This window comes from Nomascus leucogenys, chromosome 4, assembly GCF_006542625.1.
Source record: "Nomascus leucogenys isolate Asia chromosome 4, Asia_NLE_v1, whole genome shotgun sequence".
Classification (NCBI taxonomy): domain Eukaryota; kingdom Metazoa; phylum Chordata; class Mammalia; order Primates; family Hylobatidae; genus Nomascus; species Nomascus leucogenys.
In genome coordinates, this window is record NC_044384.1 from 131926583 (window position 1) to 131945002 (window position 18420).

At 43.3% G+C, this 18420-nt stretch overlaps 1 protein-coding gene across 1 annotated transcript in view; it reads left to right on the forward strand.

The window, feature by feature from the left end:
• The first annotated feature begins 16057 nt into the window (after positions 1-16057).
• CSGALNACT1 (chondroitin sulfate N-acetylgalactosaminyltransferase 1) overlaps positions 16058-18420 on the forward strand; it is a 355242-nt gene continuing 352879 nt past the window's right edge. The window contains exon 1 of the mRNA XM_030812279.1: positions 16058-16178. The gene's annotated coding sequence lies outside the window, so the exon portion shown is untranslated. The remainder of the gene's footprint in view (positions 16179-18420) is intronic.

Here is an 18420-nt window from a genome sequence, read left to right on the forward strand (position 1 = left end):
AGAATCTTAGAGGATAATTTGTGGCTGGTTTTTTTTTTTTTTTTTTTTTTTTTGAGATAGAGTCTTGCCCTGTCGCCCAGGCTGGAGTGCAGTGGTGCAATCTTGGCTCACTGCATGCTCCGCCTCCCAGGTTCACACCGTTCTTCTGCCTCAGCCTCCCAAGTAGCTGCAGTGACTGGCTTTTTAATTGCCCACAGCAATGTTTGCCCCTGGTTTTGATTGTAATTAGAAGCAGCATGTACTTTAAATAAATATTGATGCTTGATATGGAAGCTTTGCATCAAATTTCCCCATTTCCACCCTCTTTCTCATCTCCCTGCTCCCATTTGACACTGCACTGGGACAGCAGCACCCTCACATTGCTTGGTGTAACCGAAATGGCGGTGGGATTTGGAACTCAGAAGGTAGTTGTTAGAATCCTGGCTCAGCCATTAATTTTTCTGGGAATTTAAAGTAGATTCAGATTGCTCAGCAACAAACACATAGAAGATGCTAAGTCCTCACTCCTGTCCGATTAAAAAAATTATAAATCCAAGGATGGTGTGAAATACACTTTTAAAGATAAAAAGAATCTGGATTATTTATTAGTGACTTCTTAGGAAATTGTTATTATGGACAAATTTTAAACATCAAAAGTAAAGGGAATGGTATAATAGAACCCACGTTCTCATTATCAAAACATTTTGCCTATCTTTTTACTTATCTCCAGCCCACCTTTTTTTTCCTTTTGTTTCTCGAAGCATTCTAAGGAAATAGATACCAAATAATAGGTACCAGGTCTTTACACCTACAAATACTTCAGTCTATAAGTAAATCTTTTAAAATTACATCTACTAAACTTTTCTTGGGTCCTACTCCCTCCTTATTAGATAAGGAAACTAAGAAGTTAGTGACTTGCCCAAGGCCATATAATTAAGTGGAAGAACTGGAGTGAGAACGTTAGTATTCCTAATGCTTAATCCTGTATTCTTTCCCCATAACATGTTGGCTCCGAAGAACACCTATGTACTAACTGTCTTAGACCGTTCAGGCTGCTGTAACAATATGGCTTACAAACAACACAAACTTATTTCTCACAGCTCTGGGCGCTGAGAATTGCAAGATGCAAGTGTCAGCAGATTTGGTGTCTGGTGAAGGCCTGCTTTTTGATTCATAGATGGCGGTGTCCTCACATGGGGAAAGGGGCAAACAAGCTCCCTTGACCTCTTTTATAAAGGCACTAATTTTATTCATCCATGAGGGCCCTGCCCTGATGACCTAATCACCCTCCCTTTGGGTGCCACATCTCTTAATGCCATCACACTGGGGATCATATTTCAATAAGGATTTTTGGGGAAATACAAATGTTCAGATCATAACACTAGCTAAAAAGAAAATTGCAATTAGATTCTCCACCAGTATTGTGTATCAGAATCATCTTAGACAATATTAGGAATGCAGGTTCCTGAGCTCCATCCCCAAAGGACCTAATTTCTTAGGGCTGAGCTGAAGCCAGCAGTGTGTTAGAGCCAATTTATATCAGTTCCTGAGAGCCAACTATTAAATTTCAGGAATTTTATGAGCTCATTACTAAAAATCATTACAAATTAAATTGTAGGAGCTCACAATTACATAAATTATGTTGAAAACAAAGATAAGTATTCAAAACTCATCACTTCCTATTGACTTTACTACACTTTGCTATTATCTATGCTTTTGAGGTTATGTCTATTACATCTGTGTGGTGGAGATACTGATACTGGTGTGCTACTGTACATCTCTTCCCAACTTCACATGCACTGGGAGCTTGAAATTGGCCATGTGGGAATATTTACACCATGGCATTTGTCAAATACAGCCAGGCTTGATTTATTGCTTCGTTGATTATGTAGACAATGATGGAATAAATGTTAATAATGTAGATTAAACTTAAAGTGTGTCATGCCTGTAGTTGTTACATGATAAGTAGTATAAACTTAAGGAAACATTCTCCCAGTCTTCAAAAACTATCTTCCAGTTCAGCAAAGAAGTCTCTCACATCGTTAATAAGTCATGTGAGATTAAGAAATGATGCTTCATTTTTACTCATTAATGTAAACAAAATTATTATTATGATTTAAGAGATAAAGTCTTGCTCTGTCATCCAGGCTAGAGTGCAGCGGTATGAACTTAGTATCCTCAAGCTCCTAGACTGTAGCTCTCCTGCTGCCTCAGCCTCCTGAGTAGCTAGGACTACAAGTGTATTCCATGGTGCCTGGTGAAATTTAAAAAAACAATTTTTTTAGAGACAGGGCCTCACTACATTGCTTAGGCTGATCTTGAACTCCTGGCCTCAAGTAATCCTTTCACCTGAGTAAATAAAATTATTACCCAACATTCAATTGGAACTGTACTTGTTCATCTTTTGCAACCATAGGCTGACTACAGATACAAGAGTTTAGCAAAAGCCAACAAAAGCATTTTGTAAGATTTATTAAATTTACAATAAAGAATACTGGATGTATTATTACTTGTAAATTAGGTGCTACACATTCTTTTATCAGTAATATTTTCTAGCATACCTCTATATAAAACCCTGGAAACTGCATTTCAAATTAGCATCTCAGCTACTCTCATGCATACTAAATTTGGAGAACCACTGTTTTAGTCATTGAACAAAAAAATCAGGATCACTTAATTTAGTCTCCAAAGGTTATTCCTGATTTTTACTGAAAGCAAGATAGAGAACGTGTTCTCTCAAATGCAGAGGCCTGTTTTTTAAATTTAAAAATTAATTTTAAAATAGTTGTAGAGAGGTATAATTTACATACAAAAAATTGGCACACTTTAGCATATGCAATTTGCTAAGCTTCGACGTATGTATACCCCGGTGAAACCATCAACACAATCAAGATTGTGAATATATCCATGCCCCCTAAACGTTTTCCAGTACCCCTTGGTAATTCTTTCCTTCCACCCCTTCTCACATACCCCATACCCAAGTAACCACTGATCTCCTTTGTGTCGCTATGTTAATTTGCATTTTTTAGAATTTTGTATAAATGAAATCATATAATATGTGACTTTTTTGATATGTTTATTTTTCTCAGCATAATGATTTTGAGACTCATCCATGTTGGTGAGCATCTGAGTAGTTAATTCCATTTTTTGATTGAGCAGTATCCCATTTTATAATGTGCCACAATTTGTTTATTTACCTGCTAAGGACATTTAGATTGTTTACAGTTTTTGCCTATTACACATAATACTGCTCATGATGCAGGGCAGGCAAATCCCAACACTGGGGCTTAGTGCGGGAGGGTTCTTGGCTTCACCCAGGAAAGTATTCAAGAGTGGGTAAGGCAGTGGTGTTAGCAACTTTTATTGAAATGGCAGTGTACAGCAGTGGCAAATGTACAGGTCCTTGTGGAGCAGGGATACCCCATAGGCAGTGTGACCAGAGTAGCAGCCCAGAGGCAGGTCTGCACTGACATTTATACCCACTTTTAATGACATGCAAATTGAAGGATGCATTATGCAGCAATTTTTAGAAAATGGGTGGTAACTTCTGGGCCATTGGATTGTTGCCGTGGAAGGGGGTGGTAACTTCCACGTGTGCCGTGACAATGGTAAACTGACATAACACACTAGAGGGTGTGTCTAATGGAAAGCTGCTTCTGCCTCATTCTGTGTTTTAGCTAGTCCTCAACTCAGTCCAGTGTCCAAGACCTATCTCTGTAGTCAAGTCCCACCTCCTGAGTCAAGTCCTTCCTCTTACCTCACAATGAACATTTGTGTTTAAATTTTTGTATTGAAATGTATTTCCCTTTCTCTTAGATAAATACCTGGGAGTAGAATGGCTGGATCATATGGCTGATATGTGTTTAACTTTTTTTTTTTTTTTTTTTGAGACCGAGTCTCACTCTGTCACCCAGCCTGGAGTCCACTGGCACAATCTCGGCTCACTGCAACCTCCAAATCCCCCAGATGGGGTTTTTCTTGCCTCAGCCTCCCGAGTAGCTGGTATTATAGGCGCCTGCCACCACGCAGGGATAATTTTTGCATTTTTAGTAGAGTCGGAGTTTTGCCATGTTAGCCGGGCTGGTCTCAAACTCTTGACCTCAGGTGATCCGCCCGCCTTGGCCTCTCAAAGTGCTGGGATTACACGCGTGAGCCACTGCTCCCAGCTGATACGTGTTTAACTTTTTAAGAAACTGCCACTCTGTTTTCCAAAATGGCAGAAATCAATTATTTTCTTCCCTGTCTCCCTCCGTCCTTTTCTTTCTTCCTTCTTTCTTAACCCCCACACCCCCACAACTTGTTTCTTTCTTTCTTTTGTGGTGGTGAGAAAGTATGAGTAATTAAGACTTTTATGTGGACACTCCAAGCAAGCTAGTAATGTAACATAATTTATGTCATTTAAATAATTGCTTAACATTTATTTAGTAGGAGTGGGAAAATATTTTGTGGTAATGAAAATTACATAGAGTTAGAGTCATCTAATTTACTTCATTGGCTAATGACGAAATTGCTTAAATCTGTTTTCCACTTTTTCAGCAGTTCTAGTTTGCCCTTCCATTTCCTTTTGTGAGTTTCTGAACCAGACAACACCTTGGGAGGTATATTAAAGGGTTTAACATTTTGGATAGTAAAAGACTGACTCAATTCTGTAAGTATTATGCCATGTATTATTTGGTTTTAGAATTTCAGTTGAAGGCAACAAATTACTATGTAGCATGTATACATTGCCAAAATATTCAACAGAGTGTGTGTGTGTATGTTTGTGACTGTGTGCGTGCGTGTGTGTGTGTGTGGTGGGGTGGTGTTTGTCTTCCAACTCCGAAATGCCGATTTCAAGAGTAGTGAGACAATTACATTTTACTCGGGATAAGTGGGGCTGTATTTCCAATTTATTTTAGTGTTATGTGAGTTCCCCCTTAGAGTTTCCTCTTAAAGATTGTTGCTCTAAGAAGCTGCCTGGCAGACCTCTGCCTCTATATGGCTCTGAATGTTCCCTTTGAAGAAAGAGAACCTAAAAGCTAAGACTAGGTATGCTATTATTATACAAGTAGACTTTTCAAAACCCCTAATCTAAACTAGCATAGCTTCAGTTCATTGCCAGTTAATTGTAACTAGAAATTCAGAGCCGCATCAAGGCATCTGCAAGGACATGCCCACCGGGAACCCTGACGAGAAAACATTTTTCTTTGTAAGTGTGACAGCTTCTGACTTACTTCATGATAAGGCATTATTTCCCACATTTTCTTGGAATGAGTTGGTTGGTGGCGGAACTGGAAGAGACGATGACCTAGCCAGTGCTGATGCTTACTCGAGCTGCAGGTAGCCCTCCCAGGAGGAGCTGGTTTTGGCAACCTCTTCCATCCTTGGGGAAAGAGGCAACAGGTGCAAATTCTCCCAGAAGTTACTGGACCAGTGCCCAATTATTTGATGACTCGGCAATGTGGTATTATTAAAATTTATTTTGTTATTTTATCTGTAATCACCATATTACTCTGAAAAATATAACTTTTCATATAGCAGTAAGAGTTTATTATCCACCCGCAACACCCAGCCTTTTCCTGGGTGTTATTTTCCAGTGCATTGCAGAAGTTATGTAAAAGTCTTCAAAAAGCCCTTTATCAGCAAGGGAACAGTCTGTCTTTCTCTGCCCAATCAACATAAAAGCTGTATCTGAAGGGAAGCACTGTTTATAGGTCCTGGGACTGGTTGTCTTCCAAGATGCTAGTAAAAAAGAAAAAAAAAATAGGAAGGAGAAGTATCTGTCCTGTGAGAGGGAAAAGAAACAAACACACAAAAAGCTTCCTTATTTTAGTTCTGTGAACGCTGTTGGTATGACTCTAGTTATTGGCTTAATAAAATGAGAGTACACAGATGGCGCTAATTATCACCCCAACAAGAGTACAAAACGTGGTATGATATGACTAAAGACTGAAGCAAATGACTGAAGGAGTAGATGCATTCATTGCCATCTTGTTGGCCTTTCCATTGTGATACTTCCTCACCCTTCTGACCACACATAGCACAACAAAGGAGCACTGGACTGGGAGTCGGGTGGGCAAATCCCAATTCTGAATTTATCTTGTTCTTAGAGGAAATATTAGAGATCAGTGGTTTCCTCCTATTTTCCTCCTATTATTCTTTCCTACCAAGAACATATTTTTATTATTTCTGCCCTGTAAATAGGATGTTTTGAAAAATATTATTAGTTACTTCTTTGATCTCAGACTGTAAGGTATGGGAACCCCAGAGTTGTGTCCATGGGAAGGAAGGTTGGCCTGGGTTTGAATCCTGACGTCATGGCTTACTAGCTGTATGACCTTGGGAATGTTCTATAACCTCTTTAAGCCTCAGTTTTTCTATAGGGTTGTGGCAAGTATATGAGTATATTTATGGCTTAGAGCAGCGGTTCCCAGCCTTTTTGGCACCAGGGACTGGTTTCATGGAAGACAATTTTTCCACGGGCCGGGGGTGGGGGATGAAATCTTTCTACCTCGAATTATTCGGCATTAGTTAGATTCTCATAAACAGCCTACAACCTAGATCCCATGCATGCTCAATTCACGATAGGGTTCATGCTCCTATGAGAATCTAATGCCACCGCCGATCTGACAGGAGGCGGAGCTCAGGCAGTCATGCTCACTTGCCTGCTGCTCACCTCCTGCTGTGCGGTCCAGTTCCTAACAGGCCACGTACTGGTACTGGTTTGCAGCCTGGGGCTTGAGGACCCCTGGCTTAGAGCAGTGCCTGGAACATGGTGAAAGTCAAACTACAATAGTAATATGATGATGATGATGATGGTGATGATGATGATGGTGATGATGATGACGATGATGATATGATCATTGCTGCTATTATTATTAGAACTAACCAGGGAGAAGGGTTGGCCCTTCTTAGAGTTGACTAGTAGTCCCACCTACATGCCCAAAAGAATATAGAACACCGTGGTTTGAGTGGTGTTGCCGTATTGTTTAAGGATGTGTGGGAGTGAGCAACAGGAGTTTCGGTGCAGAGGTACTATTTTTCAGGTTGCTGAGGTCTATACTAATTTTGGGGGGGCTCTCAAGGTCAGAGAAGGGTTAGGGAGTAAAGGTAGAGTGTTGGAGGTGGGGGAAAGTGACATAGAAAAAAAAGCAAGAAGGGGTCAAGGTATAGGTCAGATAGTCTGGGCTTCAAAGCAGAGTTTGTTACCAGAGGGGGACTCGTATATGCAGAAAACCATGTCTAGCCATTAAAATTTCCCGTAAAACAAAGGTATTACTGCAAGAGGGTGCAGCTGGTGGCAGGCAGACACTCACGGCAGGTCCAGACATGGTGAGCCCATCCTGCTCCGTGAACAGGCTGTGGTTCCTAACAGAGGGTGCCATATTTGCCTAGGACAAACTCAGGTCTCTGTCGTGGCTGATTGTAGGTTAAAGGTCTTGAGAGTCTATAACTACAGGAGTGAGAAAAGTAGGGCTCGTGATTTTTTTCCCATTTTTATTAACATTATTTTTCTCTTCCATTTCTGATCCAAATATTTACTGTCACTGAAGTATAATAAGTTTACCTGATATCTGATGGTTGTGATGCTAAAAAGACAATCAAGATAGATAAATATACGATACGTATGCACTGTTCACTGCTTTTGCCTCCTTAATTCTGGGTTGGTTTCTAGGCCAAAAAACTGATGGTATGCTGGACACTTTGTGCACAGTAACTCGGTCCCCATTCACATTCCAGAGTGTACTGTGATGTCAACCGCAAATCAGCATAGGCTCATCATGAATGTCAGTGTAACCACACAGATTTTATATCATTCTAGTAAAACGTTAATATTTACTTAGCCTTTTCAGCAGCATTGTGAGAAAATATGCCTCTTTTGTTGTTTTGAGGGCTCATATATAGCTAAAGATACTTCTTGACAAACTCAACGGATACTGTAGAATTTTTTTTTTTTGATTTTTGGGACGGAGTCTTGCTCTGTTGCCAGGCTGGAGTACAGTGGCGTGATCTCGGCTCACTGCAACCTTTGCCTCCAGGGTTCAAGTGATTCCCCTGCCTCAGCCTCCTGAGTAGCTGGGACTACAGGCACGTGCCACCACGTCTGGCTAATTTTTTTGTATTTTAGCAGAGATGGGGTTTCATCATATTGGCCAGGATGGTCTCAATCTCTTGACCTCGTGATCCGCCCACCTCGGCCTCCCAAAATGCTAGGATTACAGACGTGAGCCATCACGCCCAGCCTCAGAATTGTATACATGGAACCATTACCCACCTCTGGAAACTCTCTGACCACTGAGGCATCTCCCTTGCTGGTTCTGGCTTTCCCATCATTCCTTCCCAGCATCCTTTATAGAATTCTCTAATGTAGGGGTATCCAGTCTCCAGGCCATGGATGAGTTATGGTCTGTGGCCTGTTAGGAACTGGGCCACACAGCAGGAGGTGAGTGGTGGGCCAGTGAGCAATGCTTCATCTGTATTTACAGCCACTCCCCATCTCTCCATTACCACCTGAGCTCTGCCTCCTGTCAGATCAACAGCAGCATTAAATTCTCATAGGATCTCGAACCCTATTGTGAACTGCACATGTGAGCTATCTAGGTTGTGAGCTCCTTATGAGAATCTAATGCCTGATGATCTGTCATTGTCTCTCATCACCCCCAGATGGGACCATCTAGTTGCAGGAAAACGAGCTCAGGGCTCCCACTGATTCTACATTATGGTGAGTTGTATGATTATTTCATTATATATTACAATGTAATAATAATAGAAATAAAGTACACAATAAATGTAATGTACTTGCATCATCTCAAAACCACCCCTGCCCCTGCGGTCCATGGAAAAGTTCTCTTCCATGAAACCTGTCCCTGGTGCCAAAAAAGTTGGGGACCGCTGCTCAGATGCTCCCTGGATTGTGCTCTCAGCCACTACCTTTCACTGGATCTTCTCTCTCTAGTTGGTCCTTTCATTCTAATTATTTAAACAATTACATTTTGTACATGGAGGACCTCCATTCTTTCTAGATCTCTAGCTCTAGCCCATCCTGAGTTCCAGATCTCTATTTCCAATTGATAACCAGACCTCTCCTCTGAGATATCCCACGGATTCCATCAAGGCTCAGCCACTTTTGCCATTGGTTTTTCCTGTTGGCTTAAACCAATCATAATTTATTTCCCTAGCCCTACTCAGAGCTGGGACAGTGTTGATTCTCCCTTTTAGGGCCTCATGGAGACGGGCTTTGAGCAAAATTAGGGCTCTTCCAGCAAGAAGGAAAGAATGTTGATTAAGCAACTAACAGTGTCTGCTCACATCCGCAGATTTGCACCCTACTAAAATTCATATAATAAATTTTTTTCTGGCATAATAATTTTTTTTCTGGCATTCAAAATCCCCCATATCTAGACTGAGAACATTTTTAGAGTCTTGCCTTTCTTTTTAAATGTCCCACATGTTCTGGTCATTTTGGATCCTGTCCTTTGGATCAGGACATGCCTAGGATTTCCCCATCTCTGCTTCAATTACTTCTTGGGGACCACCTCCTATTTTCTCTGCCCATCCAAATTCTGCTCACCTGTCAAGATCTCTCTCAAAAGCTACTTCTGGCTGGGTGCAGTGGCTAATGCCTGTAATCTCAGCACTTTGGGAGGCCGAGGCGAGCGGATCACATGAGGTCAGGAGTTCGAGACCAGCCTGGCCAACATGATGAAACTCCATCTCTACTAAAAATACAAAAATCAGCTGGACGTGGTAGTGGGTACCTGTGATCTTAGCTACTGGGCAGGCTGAGGCAGGGGAATATGGAAGCAGAGGTTGCAGTGAGCCGAGACTGCACCACTGCACTCCATCCCGGGTGACAGAATGAGACTCTGCCTCAAAAAAAAAAAAAAAAAAAAAAAAAAAAAAAAAAAAAGCGCCACTCCTAATGTGAAGCCATCTATGGACAATTCAGGGATCTCTCTTTTTTCTACTTTTCATCCCTATATTTTCAGTCTTTTCTACTAGATTTTAGGTTTCTTGATAAAAACTATGCTTAGTCATTTGTGTGGTTCCCACTGTACTGGGCACACAGTAACTGCCTAACTTACTGTTGGATGAATAATGACTTGACTAGAACATTTTCTGGTTGTATTTACAGAAAAAGCCAAACACGTCTCATATAGCAAGGGAGGCATTACTGGCATCATCTGGTTTGAAGGCCAAATTTCTCCTCAATGGGAAGTGTTTGTGGCGATACACAGTGAATCCCCTCCGATACACAGTGAATCCCCTCTGTGCAATAGGAAAGGAAATATCCTTGTTTATGAAATTGGCAACACGTGTTTCCCATGTTATCGCCTTTGCCTGTCTTTTTCTTTTCTTGGTGGATAACCCACTTGTTGCTTTTCTTTAGACATTTCTTATTTTTGGACCTATTGATTCTGAGTATACTTGCCCTTCCCCTCCTCAGGCTATTTTCCCTATTCAGTGTTAATATTTATACAGTAGCTCTTCTAGCATCCTTGAGTGTACCTTTATGCATCTTATTTCTACTGTTGGTAATAAAGATTCTTATAATGTGTGTTGAAACATATTCTCTTATTAATGGAGAGTTTATCATAGTGTTTCACAGTGAAAGGGCACAGAGTAAGGTATGAAAGTGGGACAGGATTTTGTAGATATTGACTTAAATGATAAATATCCACTTTTTAAAATGGTGCTAAAAATGCTTGGAAAGAAACAACAGTAATAATTTAAATAACCTATCCATCAGAATTTAAAAATTAAAGGTGGAGTAAAGGTTAGAAGACCTTTCTCTAAAATACTGAGTTTTGAGTTATCAAAGGGAAACTATTTGAAAACTAGTTTTCCAATTGATAAATAAAGGTCTGAGTGAGCTAGATATGCACATTGGTGAGTTAGTATAATTACTGTAGAAATAAAAGACACCGTTTTCAGCAGATCTGTGTTTAGATATCTGGATTTTATGTCAGACAGATGCAGACCAGATCTAGATTAAACTCTGCTGCCCCACTCATCTTCTTTTCTGTACTAGCTCCCTCTGTTACCCTTTTGTTCTCTTCTATAGATTGGAGAAGTGACGATGCTGAGTGGACAGAAGTAGAATGGAAAAGTCAAACTGTGAAGCACCCTGATGTACCAAATGACTTTTTTTTTTTCTTTTTGAGATGGAGTCTTGCTCTGTTGCCTAGGCTGGAGTGATCTTGGCTCACTGCAACCTCCGCCTCCCAGGTTCAAGTGATTCTCCTGCCTCAGCCTCCCGAGTAGCTGGGATTACAGGCATGCACCACCACACTCGGCTGATTTTTGTATTTTTAGTGGAGACAGAGTTTCAACATGTTGGCCAGGCTGGTCTCGAGCTCCTGACCTCAGGTGATCCACCTGCCTCGGCCTCCCAAAGTGCTGGGATTACAGGCATAAGCCACTGCGCCTGGCCTGTACTAGATGACTTTTATGTGAGATCTCAGTTATGCAGTTAAAAGCGTTACACCAGAGAGCTGTGCCTGTTGTGCCATTTGGAGAAGAAAGCTCGGCAATGGTGCAGTGAGAGGGATACATGTTCCCCCTTTAGTCCTCCTCCTGGACTGATCTGGAGAGAAACAGCATGAACAACGAAGAGTGTAAATTTGAAAATAGTAGGAAACAACTCGCTTGTTTTAATGTGTATATTTAAAGGTGTTAATTCAAAACATCCAGAAGTTAAAAGCATCCCCTTTTCAGTCAGCAAATATTAACAAAGCCCCCACTATGTTTGAGATATGCTTATGGAATGAGGTGTTGAACATGTGTGACCTTTTTTTTTCTAGAAAAGCAAAGTTGACCTCTCCGGGTCAAATGTTTATTTTACTCATTTAAAATAAAAAATTCATTTAGAAATATATTTCATATTTTCCATGTTCCTTAAGACTATATGGAATATAATTAGATCCTAGCTTAATGACTTACCACCCACAATAGTACCGTCTGGCCAGTATTTATGCTTGGGTACAACAATCCTCTTCCATCTAATGAGCAGTCTCTAACTACACGGCACATTTGCTGTCATCTAAGAAATCAGATAACCCTGATTATTAGAACTGTATTTAAAAGAAGAGTCAACATGACATGATTATGTCTCTTCGAAAATAATGTAATTGAGTTTTAATGAATGAGTTTCACAACTGTTCCTTCAGCTACCGAATGGCTCTGGGTCAAAGTTCTCAAGACCCTGGTGAGGCTGAGAAGTCTAACCTTGAACTGTGTGAAGTATTTCTGTGCTTAAAAATACCTATTCAAATATATTTGAAACAAGTTATTAAAGATATTAAACATATTGTACATATCTTGCATTTTATAAATGTAAAAGTTTGCCACTTTTTATATTTAGAATATATTTTTATATGGGCTGCCATATAAAAATGATGCCATGATGCCATATATTTTATTCCATTTTTTCCTTAAGGGGATAAAATCACTCTGACACCATGACTTGACTTATTTCCACAACTTTCTATATATTTCCTTACTGTTACTGCATTATCAGCACCATATTAAGGTACACTTGTAATGTCCTTGTAAATTAAAATAACATTTTGATTCTCAAATCATGTTTATGAAAAATGTTTAACCACATAACTAAAGCTAAACTCCATGCAGTAAACTTTTCTTTTCTTTTTCTCATGACGGAGTCTTGCTCTATTGCCCAGGCTGGAGTGTGGGGGTGTGATCTTGGTTCACTGCAACCACCCCTTCCAGGGTTCAAGCAATTCTCATGCCTCAGCCTCCTGAGTAGCTGGGATTACAGACGCCTGCCACCGTGCCTGGCTAATTTTTGTATTTTTAAAGTAGAGACGGGGTTTCATCATGTTGGCCAGGCTGGTCTCAAACTCCTCACCTCAAGTGATCTGCCAGCCTCGGTCTCCCAAAGTATTGGGATTACCGGTGTGAGCTACCATGCCCTGCCTTTCTTTTTTTTTTGTAGTAATTATTATTATTTTTTTAAAGAGTCTCTCTCTGTTGCCCAGACTAGAGTATAGTGGTGTGATCTTGGCTCACTTCAGCCTTGGCATCCTGGGCTCAAGTGATCTTCCCTTCTCAGCCTCCCACGTAGCTGGGACTGTAGCATGTGCCACCATATCTGGCTAAATTTAAAAATATTTGTTTCCTAGAGATGGGGTTTCACTATGTTGCCTAGGCTGGTCTCGGACTCCTGGCCTCAAGCAATTTTCCAGCCTTAGCCTCCCAAAGTGCTGGGATTATAGGCATGAGCCACCATGCCTGGCCATAAGTCTTAAAAATTGGTTTTTTTTTTTTTTTTTTTGTATTTTTATTAGAGACGGGGTTTCACCGTGGTCTCGATCTCCTGACCTCGTGATCCACCCGCCTCGTAGGTTTCGTGTTCAATCTGGTTAGTCTTCTCCTTTGGTCTTTGAGGTGTAAAGGAACCCATCCTTCTATTAGGTTCACCGGCTTAATTCTGCTAGGCATTGTTAGGGCACTGAGGCTGCAGAGATGAGTTGGCCATTCTTTTCCCTCATACTCTGCTGCCTTTTCTAATGATGGACACTAAGTACCACCAATACTGCTTGAGAATAGTGGCTCCCAAAGGGATAATCCAAAGGCTGTTACATATCTACTTGCTTTTTTTCCAGAAAAAAAGTATCTTTTCTCACATTGTATTACTTAGTTTCATAGTTTTATCATCTTTTCCGCTGTCTTACCATTTCATATATTAATTGTTGTCAAAATGTATGGGGGCACCAAACCCTTAGCTATAACTGGCTTTATGAATTGATATATATTGATGCATACTGATATGACACGTATTGTTATGTACATTGCTATGCTTTTATATTACTATCCAAATGAAAAAATTTGGAAATGGTAACAAGGTACTGTTAAAGTTATAAGCCCCTAAAAAGTAATTAATCCTGGAGTGAGCTCCCTCTTTTTTTTATTTGAGACAGAGTCTCATTCTGTCACCCAGGCTGGAGTGCAGTGGTGCCATCTCTGCTCACTGCAACCTCCGCCTCTCGAGTTCAAGTGATTCTACTACCTCAGACTCCTGAGTAGCTGGGATTACAGGCATGCCCCACCACACCCGGCTAATTTTTGTATTTTTAGTAGAGATAGGGTTTCATCATGTTGGCCAGGCTGGTCTCGAACTCCTGACCTCAGGTGATCCACTCACCTCGGCCTCCCAAAGTGCTGGGATTACAGGCGTGAGCCACCGCACCTGGCCTCTACCTCTTTCTTTTAGATAGCTATCGAGCCAATTGCAGCAACAAGGGCGCCTCCTCCACCCTCCCCAAGCCCATCCGCATAGTCTAGAACCTGAGTCCAACCGCGTGCATCTGTGCTGGGCCATGGCAGCTCCTGCTCAAGTTCTCTGGGCTGTCTTCCAGACCAGATTCCATGCTGAAACTGTGTTCTATAATTCCGGAGATACCACTGAGCAGAAAGACAGGAGATGCTTCAGGAGAGGAAAGAAAATCAATGCTTTGACAACACACCTGCCAATATAGGGAGGTGTGGGAATGCTTTGGTGGCAGTGAGAAGGCTCTGAAGAGGTTACCTGGTTACCCACAGAGTGCTTGACTGTGAACGTTCTAACCTTTACACAACTCACAACCAACTCCAGCCTCCATGTCCTGCCCTCCGTCTGCAAAATGGGGACTGTCATGATTTGCCTTAAGAGGGTGCTGTGTGATAATGTGGGAAGGAGTCTTGGCCAATGGCTTGTACCTATGTATATGTGTACGTATGCTGTGTTAACTATTTATTACCTCTGTTATTCAGCATTTTGGGGCGGTAGCAGAATAGACATATTTTTCATTCATTTGGAAAACACTCACTTCTTCCCTGTTTCCCAAGTCTAAATTGAATTGCAGTGGGTATATTAGGTGACGAGGGGGAAGAGTTCACTCAGGGTGTGGGGTGGGGACAGGTCCACCTGGGGAGTCCAGGTGGGAAACAAAACTTGCTTCATGGATGCTTCCTGCAGTAAGCAGGAGCTTAATGGAAACCGAGCTGCTTCAAGATGGTGTCTATAGCCTCAGGACTGCCTACCCTGTGCCCACATAAAGTCTGGTGCGCTGGAATCTCCCAGATGGAGACTTTGAGCCAGGCAGTAGAAGGAGCCATGGCCAGGCCGTAGAAAGAGCACCGCCTCAGGAGCCATAGGACTGTTTTCCAGCTCTGGTTCTGCGGTGGCTCAGCCCTGGGGCCTCTGCAAGTTGCTTAACCGCATCTGCAGGTGATGACCTCTTCCAGTCAAACTGACTCCTCCTGAGTCCCCCTCAATTACACTGAAAATTGGCGATCCTATTTCCCAACTCCCTCTGCCACAGAGATGCGCTGGAGCATTTACAGATAAAAGGCAACCTGTGGCCCTGGAGGGTGTGTGCCTGTGTGTGTTGGAGGTGGCGGTGGATCTTTTATTACCCAACACTCCACTTGCCTTTTTAGCCGTTCCTCTCCCACTTTTCTCCTGGCCTCCCAGTGGCCGTCAGGGGTCCCTGCAGACATCGCCTACCCACAGTGGTGCGGTGTGAGAGTTACAGGGGTTCCTGACCTTCGCTGTAAGTAAAAGCTCTCTAGGGGAGGCGTTATAGCTGACCAGAGCAGCAGAGACCGCGACTAAAGCATGAATTCTCCGAAGTGCGATTTACAAAGTTTTTGCATGGAAGTCGGCGCTCGGCGGGGAGGGCAGCCAAGGGAACAGAGCGGGTGGAGCAGGGGGATGGGGAACTGTGTCCTGCAAGAGTAAGGACCCCATGGAGACTGGACACCTCTCTCCTGCAACTCGGGCCACACCACAGTGTCCTAGTCTCTAAACTTCTCCGGCTCTCGGTGACCAGTCACGCGTAAACCGCCCTGGTGTCCGAGCGCGGCCCCTTCCGAGAGTGACAGGCTTCAGCCAGGGCGCCGCTCCGACGGGCGCAGGGACGCACTGCAGAGGGGCCGTGGGTGACGCGGGCGTCCGCGGCCAACCGCGACCCCAGCCCGGCCTTGGCCGCCCCCGCCGGACCCACTGCGCTGCGGGGCGCCAGGCTTGGCCGCTGTTGCGCCCGCCCGCCGGAGCCGCAGCCGCCGCCGCTGCTCCCCGCCCCCGGGGTCCCTGGAGGCTCCGCGGCTGCCGGAGCGGGAGGTGGAGCCGAGTCAGCGAGGGCCGCGCAGGAGAGAAAGTTCAGCGACGGCTGCAGCGGCCGGAGCAGGGCCGGGCAGCCAGGAGGGCGCCTCGGGTGAGTCGGATCCCCTCCCGGGCCAGCCGGGGCGCGGTGCGCCGCGGGGGGGCGTCATTGGTGCCGGCAGATCCCCACAGCCCCGCGCGCCTCGCTCGCTCCCGCCCACCCCGCGACCTCGGGGTGGCTAGTGCAGCTGCGGAGAACGGTGCCGCGCCTGGCCTCCCTCCGCCGCTGCCCGCCGGGGGCCCAGGGCACAGGCAGGGGCCGGGGAGCAGCTTGGCAGGCGGAGGGCGCGGCGCCTCTGGGTGGGCGCGCGGGGACGCGGAGGGAGCTTCCAGGGAGGGTCCGGGGCCGCTGCGCTCCCGGGGTCGGTTTGGCTTCACCAGCCTTTCTCGTGGCCTTCCGCTGTCTAATTACTTTCTGCAAAACCCACTGAAAAATAGCCTTTCCACGTGCCGCGCGATAACTGCTGTTATTGTATTATTGTGGCTGGGATGGAGAGGGTGGAGGGGGCGTGACGAGGGTGGCCGGTGGGCAGCGTGCTCGGCTGCCCGGGACCGGGCCCGTGGGGGATGTGGCTGAGGGTCACCGCTTTCCGAAGATGCCCAGGGGACGTGCGATCGGTGGGTAGAAGCTGTGCGAGGGCATGATCTTGGGGTGGGATGGGGGTTGGAAGGGCAGGGAGGAGAGGAAAGCTGTAGGAAGCGGAGGCAAAGTTGTTTGTTTCCGTCGCACTTCCTGCACCTGCGCTCCTGTCGGAGATTTTGAAGTTGTCTTTTCATTGATGAGCAAAGAATGGTGAGAAAGGAAGAGATGTTAACAGCACTGTGCCTGCCAAAACAGTGGGCTTCGGGAAATACTCATAAATGAAATACTAATAAAAAGCATAGAGTGGTTAAATTTCACAAACTCCACTTTTATTCTGATTTCAAAGCCTTGGCGCAGTTTTTACTTAATGTTGTTAGATATGTCTAGATAATAAAGATAATGAAATGTTCTTTCAGGGGTTTTTTTTAAACTGGAAATTTACATTTAATTCTGTAGGATTTCTTGGATTTTGTCGACATTGTTTCTACAAGAAAGTCAAATTACCTTGGTGTTATTTGCAACAGTGAGCGTTAGTAAGCCCTGTGCAGTGCTGAAATGTTGCTAATTGGAGGGAGAAAGGTCCTTCAAACTTGGAAATAGACGCAGAAAGGCAAGGTGAATTTTTATGTAAGCCTTAGGCATAAAAGGCGACTTGAACACATTTTGTAATAGTGCATAATACACAGGGGACTGGGTTTTGGGCTGCCAGAAGATGGTCAATTCCTAGAAAGCATGAGATGGGCGATACCCATTGTAAGATCACCGTACATATTTAATAATTCATCTGCCTTGAGCTACCACACCATATGTACTCCACATAATACAATATCAAAATACTTTAATCCTGTTCATCTTTGTGTGCTAAATCTTATATGTCTATTTGTAAAATGTATTAGTGGGTTTTAAAGCAGAATCTCCAACATTTGGATTCATCCGTTTACATTACAGTGCAGTGAGCTTGTACTTTGCTGTTTCAGAGACCTGAGCTCCAGGCGGCTTCTTCCACTTATTAACTGTATGACCGTGGGCAAGTTACTTACCCTTTCCCAGCGTTGCTGTCCTAATTTGTAAAATGCCAATAATACTCCTCGCCTTATAGAGGTGTTTAGCAGGAGGAAATTACCTTTGGGAACTTATCCTAGTGCCCCGAGCACACAGTATGCATTTCATAAATGTTGTCTTTTTTTTTTTTTTTTTTTTGTCTTTCTTTACATTTAGGGATCCCCAACTCCAGCATGTTTCAACATTAAAAAAAATTGTAAAAATTCCTTCTTCTTTGTAACCCTACTTTCTATTCATTTATCCATTGATTATTTATTGAAGAATCTCAGATGCTACCCAGTATGGGTGTTGAAAATAAGCAGTTGAAACTTTGGGGCAATACTTCAGCTTTTTCTTGTATCTTCCTAAGAATCCATCCTAAGTTCATATGATGATGAATGGTGCTTACCGATCTTCATATTGCCCTAGCTCTGTTCTTAATGCCATGTTATTACGTTAAAAAGAAATAACAGTAAGGTCTGCAAGGGTCCTCATCTTTCCTATTTCCTCCACTTCTAACACAGTGCTTGGCAGGGCATAAGGACTAAATAAATATTTGTTGATTTAAAATACAGAATGTAATGAAGTTATTCTTTTTTTTTTTTTTGAGACGGAGTCTTGCTCTGTCGCCCAGGCTGGAGTGCACTGGCGCCATCTCGGCTCACTGCAA